Source organism: Bos taurus, chromosome 6, assembly GCF_002263795.3.
Source record: "Bos taurus isolate L1 Dominette 01449 registration number 42190680 breed Hereford chromosome 6, ARS-UCD2.0, whole genome shotgun sequence".
NCBI lineage: Eukaryota > Metazoa > Chordata > Mammalia > Artiodactyla > Bovidae > Bos > Bos taurus.
Genome location: NC_037333.1, coordinates 10131046 through 10153817, shown reverse-complemented (window position 1 = coordinate 10153817; position 22772 = coordinate 10131046). Strand labels below are relative to the sequence as shown.

At 36.6% G+C, this 22772-nt stretch overlaps 1 long non-coding RNA gene across 1 annotated transcript in view; it reads right to left on the bottom strand.

Moving 5' to 3' along the window:
- Positions 1-4364: 4364 nt before the first annotated feature.
- LOC132345473 (uncharacterized) overlaps positions 4365-22772 on the bottom strand; it is a 333207-nt gene continuing 314799 nt past the window's right edge. The window contains exons 6-7 of the long non-coding RNA XR_009494816.1: positions 19318-19399; positions 4365-4418 (exon numbers count right to left, since the gene is read on the bottom strand). This is a non-coding gene — a long non-coding RNA (uncharacterized lncRNA). The remainder of the gene's footprint in view (positions 4419-19317; positions 19400-22772) is intronic.

Below are 22772 nucleotides of genomic sequence, written 5' to 3'. Positions count from 1 at the left end.
TTCACACATCCCCATTTCTAATGTTTACTTATGAATCTTTTTTTTTTCAATGAACAGCAACATCTAGAGTTTCACTGACATTATGTTTTCCTGTAAGAAAATTTCACCATGCTAGTGTTGATCTTAAAATTGGAAAGCTTATTTTTCTAGTTCAAATTTAAACTAAGAGATTAATCAGCAACAACAGGGCTGTAGGGGAAAACAGCAGGCTGAAGTGAAAGTAGTTTTGGTTCTTTGAATTATAGGGATTTACTTTGTTATAAGATTTATGTACAACCTAAAGCAATGCACATTAAAAAAATATTTCCCAATTGATTAATCTGCAGTCTTTGGAAAAAGCAATGCAGACTTGAAAGTTTTTGATAAAAAACTTTGAAACATTGTGTTCTGGATTTATATGTTAGAATTCTAACAGAATTCAAAGTATGAAATTCTCATAAAATTTACAGTAGAACTATTAATTCTTATAATTTACAATACTATATATATGTCAATATATATTAAATGATTAAAACATTATGATTTTATGACATGAGATTCTAGTATTATTACATATTAATAGTCATCATGTAAACAAAATAAATGGCTACAGACACTATTATTGGTGTATATCATAATTCATGTATAAACTTGTTTCTTTAAAAAGTATAAGTTAGAACTGAGGAAAATTAACTGAGGAAAACTTTAATAAAACTAACCTGATAAAATGCATTTTATTTATTTTTATGGAAAGTTGGTCTAAATCAGCTAAGTCTAAATTATAAAGTAAGCTTAACAGAGCTATGAAACAACTGTTTTAGTTGTTTATGCATTAGCCAATATAAATAATTTCAGCCATGTATTGCTTTAAAGAGGTCCTTAGATATCTGGAGTTAATTTGAAAATGAAGAAAAAAACACTTAAGAACATTATAGAGTAGTTCTTGTTCAAGATGGCCATGTATGATGACCATTAACTCATCTCCTCCCAAGAGTCTATAGCTACACATGGAACAACTTCCTCTTATAAAAACCTAATGGCTGGCGAGTAATGACTACACATTGGACAAATGAAAAGAAAATCACATCAATGTGGGTATGAAAGGCTAGGCCATAATAAATGTCATATATTATATTATCATATAAAGTCATATATGACAAACCCACAGGAAACATCATTTTCATTGGTGAAAAACCAAAAGCACTTCCTCTGAGATCAGTAACACGACAATGATGTCCACTCTCACCGCTAATATCCAACATAGTTTTGGAAGTCCTAATCACGGCAATCAGAGAAGAAAAAGAAATAAAAGGAACCCAAACTGAAAAATAAGTTAAACTGTCCCTGTTTGCAGAGGACATGATACTATGATATAAAATACTAAAGATGCCAGTAGAAAACTATTAGAGCTCATCAACAAATCAGGTAAAGTTGCAGAATATAAAATTAATACATAGAAATGGTCTCTTGCATTCCTATACACTAAAAATGGAAGATCAGAAAGAGAAATTAAGGAAACAATCCCATTTACTACTGCAACAAAAAGACTAAAACACCTAGGAATAAACCTACCTAAAGAGGCAAAAGACCTGTACCTAGAAATGTAAACAGGTGAACAACCTTTACTTTAAAGTCTGGATGCAATCAGCTGCCTCTGAGCTGGACCCTGTAAGATACTGATGAAAGAAATCAAAGATAACACAGACGGGGAGATATACCATATTCTTAGATTGGAAGAATCGATATTATGAAAATAACTATACTACTCAAAGCAATCCTCAGATTCAATGTAATCCTTATAAGATTACCAATGGCATTGTTCACAGAATTAGAAGAAAAATTTTACAATTTGTGTGGAAATACAAAAGACACTGAATAGCAAAATCAGTACTGAGGAAGAACAACAGAGCTAGAGGAATCAAGTTTCCTGACTTCAGGTTATACTACAAAGCCACAGTAATCAAGACAGTATGGCACTGTCACAGAAACAGAACCGTGGATCAGTGAAAGAGGACATGAAGCCAAGAGATAAACCCATACACCTATGGCCACCTAATCTATGACAGAGGAGGGAAGAATATACAATGGAGAAAAGACATCTCTTCAGTAAGTGATGCTGGGAAAACTGTACAGCTATATGTAAAAGATGACATTAGAACACACCTTAACACCACACACAAAAGGAAGCTGCTCTTAAAGGACTCCTGTGCTCAGACTCATCTGGCCCAGGGCCCAGCTCAGAGGCAGCTGATGGCATCCAGACTTTAAAGTATGGGATGTTCACCATTTACATTAACATGCAGACCTGAGGAGCATGGGATGTAATTTAATACACACATCTAGGAACCTGGTGGAACCCTCTAAGGGAATGAAACTGCAGTTTACCCTTCTAGGTGAAGAAGTTTCTCTATTAGAGTTTTCACCTGTTCTCTGAGGTACCAAGCTGACCCTCTTGCAATCCTTTGACACTGAATCAGGCTTTTTAAAATGTAAATCTGATTGTTTCATTATTCAGCTGCAAATATTTCAATGACATCTTTTTTTTTTTTTTTTGGTTTGTTTCCTGAAAAAAAAAAAAAAAAACAACACAAAGCATGGCTTAAAAAATATTGTGATCAAACTCTACTTATTTTTTCACATCTGTAACCACTCATCCATGTTCAGAGATACCAATGTGTTTCACATGTTCCTCACTCTGCCTGGAATCGTCTTCCAAACTTGAGTATGGCTAATTTTACTTTACTCACTTTGAATATCCACTCATCTGTGAAGCTTTTATCTATCAGACAAGAGTTAGGTACTCTTCTGATATGTTTTCATGGAATGTTGTAATTACATCCATCATGCCATAGAGCCTATTTCATTTTTATGGATAGCTCCTTAGCCTACCAAATAGCAGATGTTCAAAAAAAAATTGGTACATGAAAAAAGTGTAACTGGGAAAAATTATAGGTAATAATTATTACCAGATTTATCCAGTGATGCAGATATATTGAAACATTAACTAAGTGTGGGAGAACTGTCTTGTCTCCATTATATAAATCAATATGTATTTTCTTTTCTTTATGATCTCACAGTTCTTGTTAGTAGTCATCAATAAGGCCTCGTGTTTCACATCAACATTACACCATCTCCACTGTAATGTCAGTGATACCCACATTTTGCCAGGTGAATGGCTAGCACTTGGATAGTATTTTTTACTAAAACAAGAAAGAACTGCATTTTTCACCAAGTAACACTTGTGGCTTTATAGTTTTAAAAATTCAGAAACTGAACAAATTCTTGGCAGATATTTCTCTAATAAACAAAGAAAAAAATTATCCTTACAACAAATACTTCAATGATCATGAGAAAAAAAAATTGAAATTAAGGACTTTCTTTGGTTCTTACATTTACTATGGCAAGGGAGTCATTTAAAGAATATTTTACATGGTTAGTCTAAAATACCAATAGGCTAGCAAATTATTCTTACTGAGTGCTTTTCAGAACTTGGTAAGTTAGAGCCCTGTAATATTAAACTTACAGTTCCCAAAACGTATCAACAAAGTTTATATTTCATATACCTTCCTTCTGCAAGAAATTAAATTAAAGACACTATACTATTATTTGAATGCTGCTCAGGAATGCTAATGCATCAAATGTATAATTCCTCAGGGAAAATCTCAAAGATAGCAAGTAATTAGATTGGCATTAATGGCCAGCTAATGAAAATTTAATATAAGCTGAACAGCAGGATATGAGGAAATTGTGGTGAATTACATTTAAAAAATTGTCATATTGTTGCAATGTTTTATTTGGTTAATGTGAATGTCTCATTTCTATGGTGTTAATTAAACCAATACAAACATTGAGTTAATGTACCTGGTTCTTTGTAACATTATAAATGTTCTAAAGTCTTACATTTTTAGAAAAACATCTCTATTGAAGAGCACATCAAGTAACTTTAAAAATTATGGTTTTATTTTTTGATTGTCAGTTTTTGAGGAGTGGATAGAGATTTATTATGATTTTCATAATAGAGACTTTTTTTTTTGTTAAAAGGATGCTTATAACCTAAGCATTCTTTGCCAAATCACTTTGATATTTATCTTTGCATATAAGACACATAGAACATCAAACCAAAGGATATGAGCTGAGCAGATAGGTATCTTATTATTAAGGAAGTGTTGCCCTCCTTCTGCTTTAAGTAAGGAAGCAAGGGTCTGCATACACCCTCCCCTCCCCTTCTAGATGCTTCTCTTCTTTCCCAGTGCTGGTCAGTTTCATGTCAGTCATGTGTGTGACAGGGACTAAAATTATTAGCACCAATGAGTTTAATACAGGATCATAATTTAGCATTTAAGGGCATGATTTCTAGAGTTAGATATGAAGGTAAGCCTTTATACTTACTATGGATCCCTTGCAAGCTGTTTAACCTCTGTAAAGTTGAATTTCCTCATCTGTAAAATAGGAGTAATTATTATACATACCTCACTGGGTTACTGTGAGGTTAATGAGTTGATGAATGCAAAACAAGGAATAAAACTTTTAGTGGTGAGTACATCTGATCACAAGCTCTGCTTATTCCTACACATTCAGGAGGATGGTATTGCTTTTCTACCTTTCAATTCTCCATAAACATCCTAACCCCAAATTTCAAACAGATGGCAAGTTTTATTTTTTCAGGGTCTCATTATGTAGGTTGAAGTAATGAGTGAGAGGGGTTCTGGAGAGGCGAGAGGAACTCCACAGGAAAATGTAAAGGAAAGGAAAGAGGGAGGAAGAGTCCAGAAGGAACTGTATGAGAGATTAGTAGAGAAATTTGGAATATGGGTAAGCAAGATTTTTTTGGAAACAGCCATATTGTGTGTGAGAATTATTAGTAGAAATGGAGAGATGGAGAAGGGAGGTAATGAAATAATTTTTACTGAATTGTGTAGATGTCCTTTTACTTAGATACTTCTTTTTAATTTAAAAAAATAAATTATCTTATTTTTTGTTGACCATATATTCTTTGAATGAAATACCAACTCAAAGTAAGAAGTTATTCCAACTTGATGAAGGTTACATATACATATATGTATTGTATACAATCAGTAGTCCTGCTTATGAAATTTCCTAGTTCAAAGATAAACTGGAAAAAGTCTACAGTTACAATATACTGCTATTTTTCAAGCAACCAACATTCTTTATCTGCTCCTCTAAATCTTAGCAAGGCTGTAAGGTTGAGAAACTCCCTCCTTTCTATTATAAATATCTGATAAAACCATTGTAATTTGTTGGAATAACAGTGATTTTACTCTACTTTTTTTTTTTTTTTCTTCTGTAGTCACGCCAACACTTTAGAGACTACTCGGGACTCTTCAAGGAAGAGATCATGTGAATTCAACCTGAAAATATTTTCCCACTGAACTGGACATCTTGACTATGCTTCTTCTCTGTGACATAAGCAAATATATCCACTGGCTACAGCACAAGTTTGACTATGCTTAAAAGCATTGTAGGGTTGTACCTGCAATGACATAATTTAGGGTCTAAATTACATAGTACTTTTCTTTTCCTTGTCATTGTTGCATATTCTTATACAGAATCCTCAGTCTTCAATAGTGAAAACAGTACAGACTTCGGTAAGAAATATTTCTGGATGTTACAGTTGCCATTCCAAAAGAGAGGGGTTAAAGAAATGCATTGTTTAAGGAAGCAAGCTTCTTGATTGTCATCTCAATACATAGCACTGAAAGGCATTATTCACAGGAAAAAGGGACAAAAGAGACCAAACTACATTTTGAAATGTACAGAATTCATACTTTGGGTCATTAGAAGCATATCGTTTTTAATTTTGACAGTGTTTTAAAATATAAGTATAAACAACATAAACATCCTTTTATCATTAGGGGCTTCCCGAGTAGTTCAGCAGGTAAAGAATCTGCCTGCAATGCAGAAGACCTGGGTTCAATCCCTGGATTGGGATGACCCCCTGAAGAAGGGCACGGCAACCCACTCCAGTATACTTGCCTGGAGAATCCCATGGACAGAGAAGCCTTATGGGCTATAGACCATGGTCAGATTATTAAGCCTAAAGACATCTGTATGCTTTCATAGAGCTTTAAGAATACAGGGAAAATTTTACCCAATAAAATGGCTACTTAAAAATATATAATAGGAGTTTTATGTAGATCAGTTCAGTTGCTCAGTCATGTCCGACTCTTTGTGACCCCATGAAGTACAGCCAGGTCTCCCTGTCTATCATCAACTCCCGGAGTCCACCCAAACCCATGTCCATCGAGTTGGTGATGCCATCCAGCCATCTCATCCTCTGTCATCCCCTTCTCCTTTTGCCTTCAATCTTTCCCAGAATCAAGGTCTTTTCAAAGGAGTCAGATCTTCACATCAGGTGGCCAAGGTACTGGAGTTTCAGCTTCAACATCAGTCCTTTCAATGAACACCCAGGACTGATCTCCTTTAGGATGGATTGGTTGGATCTCCTTGCAGTCCAAGGGACTCTCAAGAGTCTTCAACACCACAGTTCAAAAGCATCAGTTCTTCAGCGCTCAGCTTTCTTTATAGTCCAACTCTCACATCCATACATGACCACTGAAAAACCATAGTCTTGACAAGATGGACCTTTTTTGGCAAAGTAATGTCTCTGCTTTTTAATATGTTATCTAGGTTGGTCATAACTTTCCTTCCAAGGAGAAAGTGTCTTTTAATTTCATGGCTGCAGTCACCATCTGCATTGATTTTGGAGCCCAGAAAAATAAAGTCAGCCACTGTTTCCACTGTTTCCCCATTTATTTGCCATGAAGTGATGGGGCCAGATGCCATGTTCTTAGTTTTCTGAATGTTGAGCTTTAAGCCAACTTTTTCACTCTCCTCTTTCACTTTCATCAAGACGCTATTTAGTTCTTCTTCACTTTCTGCCATAAGGGTGGTGCCATCTGCATATCTGAGGTTATTGATATTTCTCCCAGAAATCTTGATTCCAACTTGTGCTTCTTCCAGCCCAGCATTTCTCATGATGTACTCTGCATATAAGTTAAATTAGCAGGGTGACACTATACAGCCTTGACGTACTCCTTTTCTTATTTGGAACCAGTCTGTTGTTCCATGTCCAGTTCTAACTGTTGCTTCCTGACCTGCACACAGGTTTCTCAAGAGGCAGGTCAGGTGGTCTGGTATCCCATCTCTTTTAGAATTTTCCATAGTTTATTGTGATCCACACAGTCAAAGGCTTTGGCATAGTCAATAAATGCTAGATCAGAGTTACAGAACTGTCTCAGAGTTCTTAGCACATTTATGCTATATGCTAACAAAACTCCTTTGTTACTGGAGATGGTAAGAACTTCATTTGTGTAAGAATCTCTGCAAGTCTTACTGTTAATATTGCAAGGGGCTTAGCATAGAAAGCACTAGCGATGGATATAGAAATGTGTGTAAAATCTTCTCAGTAGTTACAAGGCCATGATCAGTATATATGGTCTAGCTACTTTAAACACAGACCCATGCACACACATACAGTTTAATTTGTGGTTTCTATTATGTTCTATTACTACCATGATGGCCCACAGCACTTAAATCGAGTACAGACATTTTATCACTGCAACTGAAGAGTAAGAAAATGGAAGCAATAACAATGAAATGTAGTTCAGTTATAAAAATTCAATAGATTATAATATATATGTGACCAAAACAAATCACTGAGGAGAATAATTTGAAAATTATAACTGATTGTTATACATATAATTTGGCATACTGCATTAAATATAACAATTATATAAAATCTCAAATTAGCAGGAAATTAGCTAAATACTGCATTACATGTTACACTTCATATATTACTTTATATTACAATATTTATCTTTATAATGACTTGAAACCAAATTATTAAAAGCATTTCTCTGAATAAAAAGAGCCAGAGAAGAGTCTGACTTAGATTAAGCACTTACTTTTTCTGCACTGCTATTTCCTTGCCTTATGAACTGCCCTGTGCTCCCAATCAGGGCCTGAGCTTGTGACTTGCTTGGGATAATGTCATGTTAGCAAATGTGATAGAAGCAGAAGCCTGACTAGTACTTGGAGATGGCTAGTCCTCTCTTATGGACTTCCCTGGTGGCTCAGACAGTAAAAAAGCATCTGCCTACAATGCGGGTGACCTGGGTTCAATCCCTGGGTCGGGAAGATCTCCTGGAGAAGGAAATGGCAACCACTCCAGTATTCTTGCCTGGAAAATCCCTCTCTTATAGCTCCTGTAGCTTCTACTACCTTGAAAAGAAGCCTAGTCAGGCTACCAGATTGATGAGAGACATATGAACTGGTAACTCCATTGACCTGGCTGACAATCTGCAAACCATTCACATGAGTGAGGCCAAACTGGAGTATCCAATAACCAAACTATCACACTATCATGCAACAGAAAACCCAGCAAAAATGAATTCAGCTAGCCCAATGCCGAATAATTGCCAAAAGAGCCTACAAAATTATGATCTAACTAAATGGTTGCTGTTTTAGGCCACCTTGTTTTGAAGTGGTCTGTTACACAGCAAAAGCTACTCACACAAAGAAGTACAAACTAATATGTTAGGGGTTGTTAACTCTGTTAAGCAACATGCTGAAAATGGAAGGTTGCATGGCAATTTTAAGGATTATAAATACAGATCTATAAAGAGTAGAATGGGTTATAATAATAAAACTTAAGAACCATTATTTATCTTTTTCACTTAGAATGCATTTAATGTTGTTTCAGTTACCTTACACATATGAACACTTTATATTCATATGTCAACCTGATAAATTGGTAGTATTTTTATCTCTCTCATTTTATATAGGAAGAAACAGAGAATAAATCAGTTAAACAAGATGGATGATTGATTTGAAATGAGGCAGTCTGGCTACAGAAACTGTACTCCCAAACATTGTATGGCTTCTTGTGACATACTCACAGTACACTGTAGGGTGACTAAGACAGGAAACAAAATATTATGTAAATTTCAACCTACATTTTTGTTTAAAAAATTAATAGTCTGTGCAGACTAGACAAGGATAAGAAGTGACATGAACATTAGTTTCTTGTTGTTATTGTTACAAATTACTGTAAATCAAATGGCTTGAACAACACAAAGTTACTATCTTACAGTTCTCTAGGTCAGGAGTCCAGTGTGTTTCAGTAGACTACAATCAACGTACTGGTAGTGTTTCTTTGGGAGAACGTAGCAGAGAATGTTGGGGAGAAGGCAATGGCACCCCACTCCTGTACTGTTGCCTGGAAAATCCCATGGATGGAGGAGCCTGGTAGGCTGCAGTCCATGGGGTCGCTAAGAGTCGGACACAACTGAGCGACTTCACTTTCACTTTCCACTTTCATGCATTGGAGAAGGAAATGGCAACCCACTCCAGTGTTCTTGCCCAGAGAATCCCAAGGGTGGAGAAGCCTGGTAGGCTGCAGTCCATGGGGTCGCACAGAGTCGGACACAACTGAAGCGACTTAGCAACAGCAACAGCAGAGAATGTGATTCCTGCCAATTCATCACATTGGCAGTATTCATTTCATTGAGGTTGCTGGACTCATGTCCTTCCTTGTTGGCTCCTAGAGACAGCTACATTCTTTGGTTCCTACTCCCTTTCCTCCATTTTCAAATCCAGTGATGATGAGCTAACGATTTTTCAAGCTACATCTCTCTGACATGCTTTTCTTTTGTTGTTTTCCTCTTAAAAGAAATCATATGATTAGATTGGGTCCACCTAGATAAGCTAGGATAATTTCTTTATATCAAGATACTTAGCCTTAATTACATCTGCAAAATCCCTAATACTGTATAAGGTAGCACAGTCTCAGTTTACAGGGATCAGGACACGAGCATCTTTGTGAGCTATTTTCTGTCAAATGTATCTCATAAAGATATATATCCCAAAGCTAACAACTATAATTTCTGAATGCTTTCAGTTGTAGGTGAGTTTTGTTCACTTCTTTAAGTTTAATAGAATTCTCTGGTATTCCCAAAGGGAAATTTATTATAATATTCATATAAATAATATTTGTACTCATAGTACATTTCCTGAACAATATTTAGGGTATGATTTTCAGATACCCCAATTTCTGTATCTTTTAAATATAAACAATTTTGTTTAATTAAATTAACAGTGCTTGAATATCAAATTCTTTAATTTATTGCTATAGTCAAAATCATTGTGCCAAATGGCACAAAATTGGACTTATTTTCAAGTCTACATATTTACAGGTTATACTGCTTTTCTAGTAGTCCACAGGTATTAAAGAATTAGGAATTTAGGTTATTCTGATTTTTTTTATTAACCTATTATAGTATTACCATAAGCTTCTCATGAATAAAGTTAGTAATCCTTCTTGAATATCTTTTTAATTCCTTCCAGAAACTGAGTTAACAGAGAAATTTTCAGAAAGCTAATATTTTCAAAAGTTTTATTAAAATTTTGGTGTCCATTTATTAAAGTGGTATTGTGACATTGTTGACCTTTTAAGCTCTTATTAACTCATACTCTCTCTGTGTCTCCCTGCTTTTTCCCTCTCCTTGTTCTTTTCCACCCCATCTCCTGTCCTTAAAATGTCTCTTTCCTTAATATCTCAGCACTTTTACATTCATATTTCCAACTCCATTTCCTTTGTATCTGTTTCTATTATATTTGGGGGCCTTAAATGACATATAGTGAGTCTTACTGAACTCTCACAGTATTGGCATTCTGTACACATGACACATTACAAGTAATACGTGTAATGGGATGGCAAGGAATGTTAGACATGCACATTGCAAATATTCCTCTGATCACATGCACGCTTCATTGTTCCATCACACATCACTTACGAAACTCAAATTAAAAAAATTGTTAAGATGTCACCATGATGGTGAGAGCACCACACAGAATTATGGGCAGTGTCCTTCTCAGCATAGGCCCCATGTGAAAGCACAGCTTGTATATCCACGAAGGGAGCCCTGTCTTCTTGGTCCCATATCACTTTCCCCATTTTCTCATTTGTGTTTCTTGTGATTACCTCCTGGACAAATTAATTGCATCCCAAACCTTTACTTATTTTATTTTAAGGAAATCATGCCAAAATGCCAATAGTATTGGTGATCAAACTGAAATGCTGGAATTAGTCAGAGAGCACCAAGAGCCCCACACTGCTGGTGGCAGATCAGGTCAGACTGGTAGACTGACAATGCATGCTAAACTGAAGCATCAGTTACTTAGACCCTCATTTTCAGAGAATGAAATCATGTGCAAGTAGAAAGGAAAATGTTTCATGCAGTAGTTCAAAAATTTGAAACATACTGGTGCAACAGCTATTCTAATGATATCAAACTTGGCTACATATTAATATTATCTACTGACCTAGGGAAAAAAGAGAATGACAAACTCATGTCAGGGGACTAGCAACATAAGTCATACTGCAAGTCAGAAATCCTTCAAGGCAAAATGTAGCACGACCCATATATTTAGTAACCAAAGGTCAGATTTGGCTGAAGCTTAAACCCATGTTTTGATTTTAAGAGCTCTAGAATCACCGAACAATATTAAATTCAGAGCCCCAGAGCATATTCACAGAAAAACTTACACCCTTTATAGAGAAGGGTTGGAACTGGAGATCCGGAAAAGACACTGGATAGGATTTCCCTGAACCCTCTGAGGGGATGGAAATGTGTCCTCATCTCTTGCTATAGGAGGGAAAAGTTGCCTGAAGATCAAGAACTATCTTACCTAAGAGAGATAATATGTTAATGATACTTTCCCTCATTGATCTTTATCATTTGCCTTCATTGCCTGCAAATTAATAGCCAAGCCAAACTCTCAGCATGTATCAAATGGGAAGTATGACTATATTACGTGAACAAAAGAGTTATCCATTTGTAAGAACACCATAAACTGGTCAACATCTAACAGGAGAAGAATCAATTCTGTAATATATAACATCTTATAATGTAAGATTAAGTATATAACATGGTGACTATGGTTAATAATGCAGTATTGTAAACTTGAAAATAAGTGACTGAGTATAGATCCTGAGTGCTCATCACACACAAAAAAGTGTTATCTATGTAAGATGATGGATGTGTTGATTACCTTGATCTTGGTAATCCTATCACAATATGGATGTATATCACATCATTACATTATATACTTTAAATATACACCATTATATTTGTCAAGTATTTCTTTAAAAGTTGGGAAAACAAAAAAAAACAGTAGAAGCCAGTTTACTATGAAAGTGAACTTTGAGTATATTGCACAGAAGAAAGAAGAAAAGACATAAAGCTACTTAGCAAGAGAGTATATAGTTATGGGAGTGATATCTGACTCATCAGGACTAACAGACTGGCAGGTTTGATGAAACGCCTGCAGCCAGTCCTAATATACTGCTGAAGTAGATCTGTATCAGTTTTCTACTGTTAATAACAATACTGTAAAACAGATAACCACAAAACCCAATGACTTAAAAGAGGAATCATTTATTCAGTGTTTTGCTGTTCTAGATCTCAATAAATGGCCAGTGGATTATCTCTCAGGCATACAACACTAGCAGACAGGTGGTGTGAATGTAGCTTTTCTAGTACCACCTTAGTTCATATAGCCTTTTATCCTCTTGGAGCTTAATTTACACTTCCTTGGATGGTGAGACAGAGGCTGAAGAGAAAGAACTGAAGTATGTACTACTCTAGGCTAGATACACATACATTGTTCCTTCCATTTCATTCTAGTGGTCAATGCAGGTTAAAGATCCAGCTGCGATTCAGAGAATAAAGAAAAAGATTCTGTCTCTTGAGCTGCAAAGGCATATTACAAAGAAATTGGTACTAGAAGGAGTAGATAATTGAGCCATTTTTCAAATATCCCATCTCTCCTGAAGCTTGGGAAAAGATAATCATCACTGCTTTGACAGAAAATTGAAAAAAAGGAAGTCAGAAAACTCAGAGACAAGCATGCTAGGATGAATTTATCATGTGAGAATAGGAAGACCATCTGCATCTATTGTGCCAGATGCAGCATCTTCAGTGGAATAAACCCACATAGCCTCTTAGTATGGGATGGATAGCTATTGATCTGGCAAATGTATTTTTCCTAGATACTCATAGAAAAGACCTTTTACATGTATGCTCTCGTTCTGAGAACCACTCAGATTTGGGAAGGAGGGTTCAAAGGCCTACTAATTTGAGTGAAGCCCTGGGCAAGAGATGAGTCTGCACCAGGTTCAGGTATCCATATAGGGAGCAGAGGCCAATTCTGAAAGGTGGGTTGCAGTGCAGATTACTAGGAAGCTGGAGCAAGGTCAAGCCTTCAGCAATAAAGAATTATTAGTAGAAGGGAATGGCTATTCACTCCAATATTCTTTTCTGGAGAATTCCATAGGCAGCAGACCCTGGAAGGCTATAGTCCATGGTGTCACAAAGAGTCAGATACGACTGAGTGACTTTCACAAACCGTAATTATGATCACTCTTAGTAGCCTCTAGCATTCTTCTAGAGCCTAGAAGAGACTCAGGATCTGAAAATATTACAAGAGACTATGAAATTGACTCTGTTCTTTATAAGCTGGGTTGTCAGATATACCAATTAATAAGTTTAGATGGGCACAGCAGCAATCCGTCACATGATGGAAATCACTCAATCTTGATGGAGCCACAGTCATTGAGTAGGCAGAGAGAGTACAAATGAGTTAAATGAACATAATCCAACATCAGCTACAAATGTTGCACCAATACCTCTCCCTCAGCTAAGAACTACTTTCACATAATCAGCTGATGGAGGAAAATACTGAGGACTAGTTCAAGGATGGGTCAGTGAAATATATATCTGAGCTCAAAATGGACTGCCACAATATGAGTAGCATTAAATGATAATGTTGAAGGAAAAAAAAAAAAACCCTAATGGAAAGAATTTCAAGCAGCATACATGGTCATCAACTTTGCATGGAGGGAGAAATAGTTTGAGCTAAAGATATACATTAACTTGTGCACGTTTGTTAAGTTGCTAAGTTGAGTTTGACTGTTTTGCGACCCTGTGGGCTGTATCCCACCAGGCCCCTCGGTCCATTGGATTTTCCGGGCAACAATACTGGAGTGGGTTGCCATTTCCTCCTCCAGGGGCTCTTCCTTACCCTGGGATTGGACCCACATCTCCTGCATTGGCAGGTGGATTCTTTATGACTGACTCACCTGGCAAGCCGCACATTAACTTGTGGACAGTGGGAAATACATTTGATTAACTGGTTAGGGACCTAGAAGGAGCACTTCTCAATTCCTCGGTGGAACGATTCTCAGGCACACTCCATGTGCTTTCTCACAGTTGTAGGCAGGATTGGTCCCAGTTGCCCATGCCAGTCACTTAGCCACTTATGTATAGTTAATTTCCCCCATTCATAGCTTATTCTCCTTGGCCCCTCATTTGATTTTCTCATGATTACCTCTCACAACTATCAGCAACAAAGCCTCATCTTAAGAGCTGATATTAGGAGAACCAAAATACTCATGTTTTCTGGCAGCATTGTTTTTCTTCAAAAGTAATTTGTGAATGTCCTATGCATGTTTATTGAACATTTTCTATTTTAAGGGTATTGGTTCTCCTTGACTTACTGCAGATTAGTTTATATATTAAACTTCATGTAACATCTTACATATTTTTCATTGCTACATATTTTAACATTTTAAATATTGTCATTTGCCATTCTGTTACCTTCATGACATTTTAATATGAAAAAATTTTAGTCAATAAATCTAACGTTTTCTTTCATGGTTTTTTCCTTTGCTGTTTTATCATAGATCACATTTTCGTCTGACATTTTACTTGTAAACCAAGATCAGATATTCATTTTTATTTTCTTCTTATTTTTTTCCTTGCCAAGAATGCTAACTCTCCACTTTTTATAATTTCTGGTACTTCACCTAGTTAGTTTTCCAAAATGAGATCAGAGTGAGATCGCTCCTTTATGAATCTAATCTCCTAAAAAAACTTATAACACTTGGTTGCCTTTCCTCCTTCTTCAACCTCGAATACAACCACCACACTAGTTTTATTCACCACTGAGTAGCTGGCACCTAATTCAGTGCCTGGCACAGAGTAGGAGAGTAATAAATAGGTTTTGATGAATGAATTGACATTCATCTGGATTCAGTCACTTTCTTGAAAATAGTTCTTTGACAATTAAAAAATTTCTACAACTGTTATTGATCTATTCATTCCCACTCACGCTTTTAAGTTGATTTTTCTAAACTTTTTATAAAAATGTATTTTTTAGTTCAAAGTTGTTATAGAATTATGCATATTATTCTATTTTTATTTCTGCGGCCCAGAAAAAATTTTAATTGAAATAATTTTGTGCTCAATTTCCTTATTGTCAGTGTTCTCTTCAATGTATTTTGTCCTTGATTTCTGACCTAATTGGTTTCAAATGATCTACAATTTTCATTCATCCATATGAATGAAAACTAAATGTCTAAAAGTTGATTTAATACTTATGTTGAATGGTCCCTATTTTAGCACCTTAATTTATATAATTAGCCAAAATAGTTTCATCATCCAAACAGGGGCAACAAATATTATTTCCTATTAAATTCAGCACAGATTAGAAAGCATTCGATTGAGTCAGTAGCAGATAGAGTACAAATAAAGTTTTTCTTAGCATGCTGCCTCAAGATTTCATATTCCTTTTTATATCAGTTGTAAATATATACTTATCAAAAGAAAACTCATCAATATTGGTCCAAGATTATTTTATCTGGGAAACCAAATGTTGATATTCCCTAGATAATTTCCAGCAAATTTTACCATACATTCGACGAAGAGTTAGATTCTCCTTATTTTTCAAGTTTCTAATGCATTCAGTTCAGTTCAGTTCAGTTCAGTCGCTCACTCATGTCCGACTCTTTGCGACTCTCACCAACTCCCAGAGTCCACCCAAACCCATGTCCATTGAGTCGGTGATGCCATCCAACCATCTCATCCTCTGTCGTCCCCTTCTCCTCCTGCCCTCAATCTTTCCCAGCATCAGGGTCTTTTCAAATGAGTCAACTTTTCGCATCAGGTGGCCAAAGTATTGGAGTTTCAGCTTCACTAAGGACTGGTCGATAATGTTGATTTTATTTCAGCATCAATTGTACTTTTCCTCTTTTATTTCTTTTTGCCAACTTTATTGATTTTCTTCTATACTGACTGAAGGTCTTATTTATTCTTTTGCCATTTTATAAGGTTTGATTATAATAAAAGATAATTTCATAGACTGCTCTTACCTAAACTCTCCACTCTCTGTTATGAATTCTGTTGTGATATAGCAATTTTTAGTTGGTGTAAGTGTACTACATAAATTTGCAAATTTTGTATTTATATTTATTTTAATTATGAGTACAACAGAATCAGAAATCAAAACTCAGTTGTTTCCCAGTAGCTTGACATATTTGGTAGTATCAAAGTATTTGGCTAGTTTTTATTGTATCAGAAACATTTACTTTTTTTTGATGTGTGATCACAAGTACAAACAAATAAATTCTTCTAGAAATGTTCAGTAGAAGTGATGTAAAAAGCTATATTTCTTTGGGCATCTCCATAAATATCAGCAACAGCATTTTCAATGCTACAGGCTTGGGAAAGGGTCATTTTTCTTACTTAAGGCAGTGATATCACTTTGTCAATTGCTTCTATAGCTGAAGGATTGCTTGTTTTAGCCCTGGCTATAGCAAATACCTAAGTTCACTGGCTTGGATAACTGCCCAGCATTGCAAAGAATATTGGATCTTCTCCTCTTGCTTTTTTATACCAGCAGAGTCCCCACTCATTTGCCTTTAATGATCTTTCTGAGATAATATTCAAGCTCTCTTTTCCCTCAACAAATTAGAAATATTTCCATATCTTGGGGAACACCAAAATTCCATCATATTGATATAAGACCAGGAAAACTATTAACACTACAGAAAGTTACTGAGAAAATCATGGAAAATGGCAGTACAAAGCATTTCTACTAAGTGTGCTCCTTAACTCTGTACCAATCACTAGTGTCTCTATAATCAAACAGATTTAAAGTCTGAGAGTTAGGATAAAAAAGTGTGGTCCTATGAAATGAAAATAGTTACGTGATGTTTTTCCCTTAGGTCAAATGATATCTGGGATACCACAAGCAGAATATCTCAGGGAATGTATTCATGAATAGAGGTTTTGGAGAATCATTGCTTTGAACAGATTTATGAAGTGTAGAAAGATGACATTCTCTTTGAATCTCAAGAGGTTGAAAATTAGTAAATCAGATGGACAGAAGCCTCTTCAAACTTAAAAATGCTAGGAAAGCTGTAAAGTTTCTAGCCAACATCAGGAGAAGAAAAACTACTTTCTGGACAAGGGAACTGAAAATCCTGGCTCTGGCCAACAGAGAGTGAGATCTAATAACTCCTACCATTCTTCAGTTCAGTCACTCAGTCGTCTGACTCTTTGCGACACCATGGACTGCAGAATGGCAGGCCTCCCTGTCCATCACCAACTCCCGGAGCTTACTCAAACTCATGTCCATAGAGTAGGTGATGGCATCCAACCATCTCATCCTCTGTCATCTCCTTCTCCTTCTGAATTCAGTCTTTCCCAGTATCAGGGTCTTTTCCAATGAGTCAGTTCTTCGCACCAGGTGGCCAAAATATTGGAGTTTCAGCTTCAGAATCAGTCCTTCCAAAGAATAGTCAAGACTGATTTCCTTTAGGATGGACTGGTTTCATCTCCTTGCAGTCCAAGGGACTCTCTAGAGTCTTCTCCAACACCACGATTCAAAAGCATCAATTCTTTGTGCTCAGCTTTCTTTATAGTCCAACTCTTACATCCATACATGACAACTGAAGAAACCACAGCTTTGACTGGATGGACTTTTGTTGGCAAAGTAATGTCTCTGCTTTTTAATATGTTGTCTAGGTTGGTCATAACTTTTCTTCCAAGGAGAAAGTGTCTTTTAATTTCATGGCTGCAGTCACCATCTGCAGTGATTTTGGAGCCCCCAAAAATAAAGTCTGCCACTGTTTCCACTGTTTCCCCATCTACTTGCCATGAAGTGATGGGACCAGATGCCATGACCTTCATTTTCTGAATGTTGAGTTTTAAGCCAACTTTTTCACTCTCCTCTTTCACTTTCATCAAGACGCTTTTTAGTTCTTCTTTACTTTCTTCCATAAAGGTGGTGTCATCTGCATATCTGAGGTTATTGATATTTCTCCTGGCAATCTTGATTCCAGCTTGTGCTTCATCCAGTCCAGCATTTCTCATGATGTACTGTGCATATAAGTTAAATAAGCAGGGTGACAATATACAGCCTTGATGTCCTCCTTTCCTGATTTGGAATCAGTCTGTTTTTCCATGTCCAATTCTAACTGTTGTTTCTTGACCTGCATACAGATTTCTCAGGAGGCAGGTCTGGTTGTCTGGTACACCCATCTCTTGAAGAATTTTCCACAGTTCGCTGTGATCCACACAGTCAAAGGTTTTGGCATAGTCAATAAATCAGAAGTTGGGGCCCACCTAAGTTATTTAGTACCTGAACCCATGCTCTAAGTAGTTTTCAAAATCCTCTGACAATGTACCTGATATGTTCTAGCAGCCAGAAAAAGAAAAGAAAGAAAAACATACTGAATATCAGATAAGTCATTGTAAATTAGAATTTTTAGAAGAGAGAGGTGGCAATTTGAAAAACAATGAGAAGAAAGAGAAAGACAGAGAGGGATATTGAGTTTAGGATGTAAAATGAAAACCAGAGCCAAACTTAGTAAAGAGAAACCTTATTTGAAAGGCTATTCCAAGAAGAAGAAAGGTACTATTTCAACATGGGAGTGGCACCATTGCAGCAGGGAGAATATTCTGATCATTATATCAACAAGTGTCTCAAGGGTTTTTCTTTCATAGAGAGAACTGAAGAAGGTTAGAAGGAACCAAGTATGGGCAAGTGGGATGGTTGGAAGGGGAATGATAGGGCAGAAGATCAGAGAATGTTTTTTTTTTTTTTTCAATCTTGAGAAGTTTTTATTTTATTTTTTAAATTTTATTTTATTTTTAAACTTTACAAATTGTATTAGTTTTGCCAAATATCAAAATGAATCTGCTACAGGTATACATGTGTTCCCCATCCTGAACCCTCCTCCCTCCTCCCTCCCCATACCATCCCTCTGGGTCGTCCCAGTGCACTAGCCCCAAGCATCCAGTATTGTGCATCGAACCTGGACTGGCAACTCGTTTCATACATGATATTATACATGTTTCAATGCCATTCTCCCAAATCTTCCCATCCTCTCCCTCTGCAACAGAGTCCATAAGACTGTTCTATACATCAGTGTCTCTTTTGCTGTCTCATACACAAGATCAGAGAATGTTTTACCTGAACACCAGCTTATTCTCAGGGGAGGCTGAGGAGGGTAGGTACGCTGGTTCAGGCTGAAGGTGGGTCAAACTTTAGGTACCTTTGGCAAGGAGAGAAAATTAATCAGAGTTTGTTTAAAAAGTGTTTTGTTCCAATTGATCAGCCTATCATTTATGAGACAAAGAATGAGAATTTGAAGGATCTCTGTCTGTTCTCGTTATAAGTACACATGGAGGTGTCCATGAATTTTATTGAAATTATATGGAGACTCCAGTACTCTTGCCTGGAAAATCCTATGGACGGCAGAGCCTGGTAGGCTGCAGTCCATGGGGTCGCTAAGAGTCGGACACGACTGAGTGACTTCACTTTCACTTTTCCCTTTCACGCATTGGAGAAGGACATGGCGGCCCACTCCAGTGTTCTTGCCTAGAGAATCCCAGGGACGGGGGAGCCTGGTAGGCTTCCATCTATGGGGTCGCACAGAGTCAGACACGACTGAAGCGACTTAGCAGCAGCAGCAGCAGTAAGTCCTTTGCAGCAAACCCTTTTTTAGAAAACAAAGGGTGAGTAGATTTCTTAACCTTGGCTGTTTTCTAGGATTTCACATAAATGGCAACATTCAGTATTGTCATGGAGTACTTTTATAGCACAAAACAGTTTGAAGAATTTAAGAAATACACATTTCCTGAAAATAATCAGGAGATAAATTGAAATAATTTTCTCTATTGGATAGATAAACTCTTACGTGAAAGATTAAATGGAAGAAATATCATAAAACTTAGGTTAAAATTTCAGAAAGGTAAAAATCATGAAGAAAGAGCCAAAATAACTAGAGCAGATAACGACAACTAGGACAAGGAAATGGCAACCCACTGTAGTATTCTTCCCTGGTGAATCCTGTGGTCAGAAGAGCCTGGTGGGCTGCTGTCTACGGGGTCGCAGAGAGTCGGACAAGACTGAAGTGACTTAGCAGCAGCAGCAGCATCAATGACAACTAATGTAAAAACAGTTTTTAATTATAAACAATACATTAAAAGAATCAAATTAAAGAGAGAGATGTGGGTTCAATCCCTGGGTCGGGAAGATCCCCTGAAGTAGGAAATGGAAACCCACTCCAGTATTTTTCCCTGGAAAATTCCATGGACAGAGGAGCCTGGCGGCTACAGTCTATGGGTTTGCAAAGAGTCGGACATGACTGAGCATGCATGGACATTACTATTTTCAAATTAAGACTTACACTTCTGAATTACCCTAGATAGAAGAGATCAACTCTAAAGTTGAAGCTGCCTAAAAAGCAAAGAAAATGAGAGTACATTTTACATCAGCACTTAAGCCTGATGAATTTTGAGGAACACTCTCACTGTAAACAAGGTATTCCAATTTTATCTGAAGCTAATTAACAGAGTCCCTGAAACTCTGTATGAAGCTATGGAATGCTGCTGCTACATCGCTTCAGTCATGTCCGACTCTGTGCGACCCCACAGACCACAGCCTACCAGGCTCCCCTGTCCGTGGGATGCTCCAGGCAAGAACACTGGAGTGGGGTGCCATTGTCTTCTCCAAGCTATGGAATAGGCAGATGTATTTTCCCCTCTGACTGGCAAGGATGGTTAGAATGAAGAATGAAGGGAAGAGAGACATCACCTCCTCAGCACTGCACTGTAATTCTCAGCAGTTACATTTCCTCATGGCTCCACCTCTTGCCTGCCTGTGCCGCCATGATTCTACATTGCATCTTTGTATTAGTTTGTTGGGGCTGCCAAAACAAAGTATCACAGACTGTGCAGCTTAAACAAAAGGAATTCATTTTCTCCTAGTCTAAGAGATACAGGTGTCCTGAGGTTCTGTTTCTCCTGGAGTCTTTGTCCTTGTCTATCAGATGGCCACTGTCTTGCTGTGTCCTTACATGATCTTTCCTCTGTGTGTGTGTAACGCTAGTTTTCCTGTGTCCAAATTTCCTTCTCTTGCAAGGACACCAGTCAAATTGGATTAAGGTGCAACTTAATGACCTTATTTTAACTTAATTAAATTTTAAAGGCTCTATTTCCTATTCTTAGACACTAGAAGTGAGGGCTTTAACATATGAATGTGAAAACAACTCAGTTCAGACACAGCATTCTTCTATTTAGTTTTTAGCCAAGGAGCGGTAAGAACATATGAAGGTAATTAATCACCAGGCCTCTTCCGTTAGCTTCTGTGCTCTTTGATCAACTTCACTTTTTATTTTTAGAAAAATTTTAAAATTTAACTTCATTATCAATTTTAATCCTTTAAGGATAAGGTAATGTCATCTCATTTCTTATATAACTCGTGTATCTGTTAACCCACTAACATCCTTTTATTATGACCATTATAATTACCAAGCCCTCATACTAGATATATTTGCTTTGTATCAATAGATGTCTCAGATGTACATGAATTTTTTCTGGTTTTAAAATTTGAACAGTGTCATTTTACTATTTTCCATGACATGACAATAGGACTTAGAGATAGAGACTAACCATGATAGACTGGCTATTCAGTGTCATTCTCAGCAAATTGATGTTCATCATGAAAACACCATAGACTTAGTGACTATGGGTCAAAAACTATTAAGAACCATTAAGATAGGTTAGACAAAATACAGCACTGAAGCTGAAGGGTTCTAGTAATGATTCAATGGACTGTGTTTTAATTACTTGCAGGTTCTCTAATTTTTTAATCTTACTCTTTATAAAAGAATTTTATATTTTCACTCTCATGAATAAAATAAAGACAGAAAACATTAGCTCTATTTTTGACAATAATGTGTAACAAACCAGTGCAAATCTTATTAGCTTAAAACAATAATCATTACTCTTATACATCTGAGTTTCCATTGATTGTTGGCTGGTCTAGGTTGGACTTGGCTCCAACCTCCATGTTGGACCCAGATCTGCTTTACAAGTCTTATCTATTTATTTATTTTTGATAATTGACCAGACAAGGATAAGTTTTTATTATAAGATGGAACAAGAGAAAGAAGCAAGCTCATTGACATAAGCATATTTCAAGCCTCTGTTTACAAATTAAGTCTGGTATAAATAACATCCTGTCAGCCAAAGCAAGCCTTATGATTAGCCCAAAGTTAATAGGCAAGGAAGCACTGTCTTTGTCTAGGGGACAAACTGTAAAGTCACATTATAAAGGAGTAAATAGAATGAAGGAGGACTATTTAAGAAAAATTGATATTTTTGTGAATGTTACTAAATATTAACAGGTTCTTAGCATTTACAGAGATTGTTCAGTATTGAATTCAACCCTCAACATTGTTCTCGGAATATTACAACTGAGTTCATATTATCAGTGTTATAGAAGAAGCCCAATGATCTAACTCTAGTGTTATTCTAGTGTTAGTCACTCAGTCGTGTCCAGCTCTTTGCAACCCCATGGACTGTACCCCTCCAGGCTCCACTGTCCATGGAATTTTCCAGGCAAGAATACACGGGTTGCCA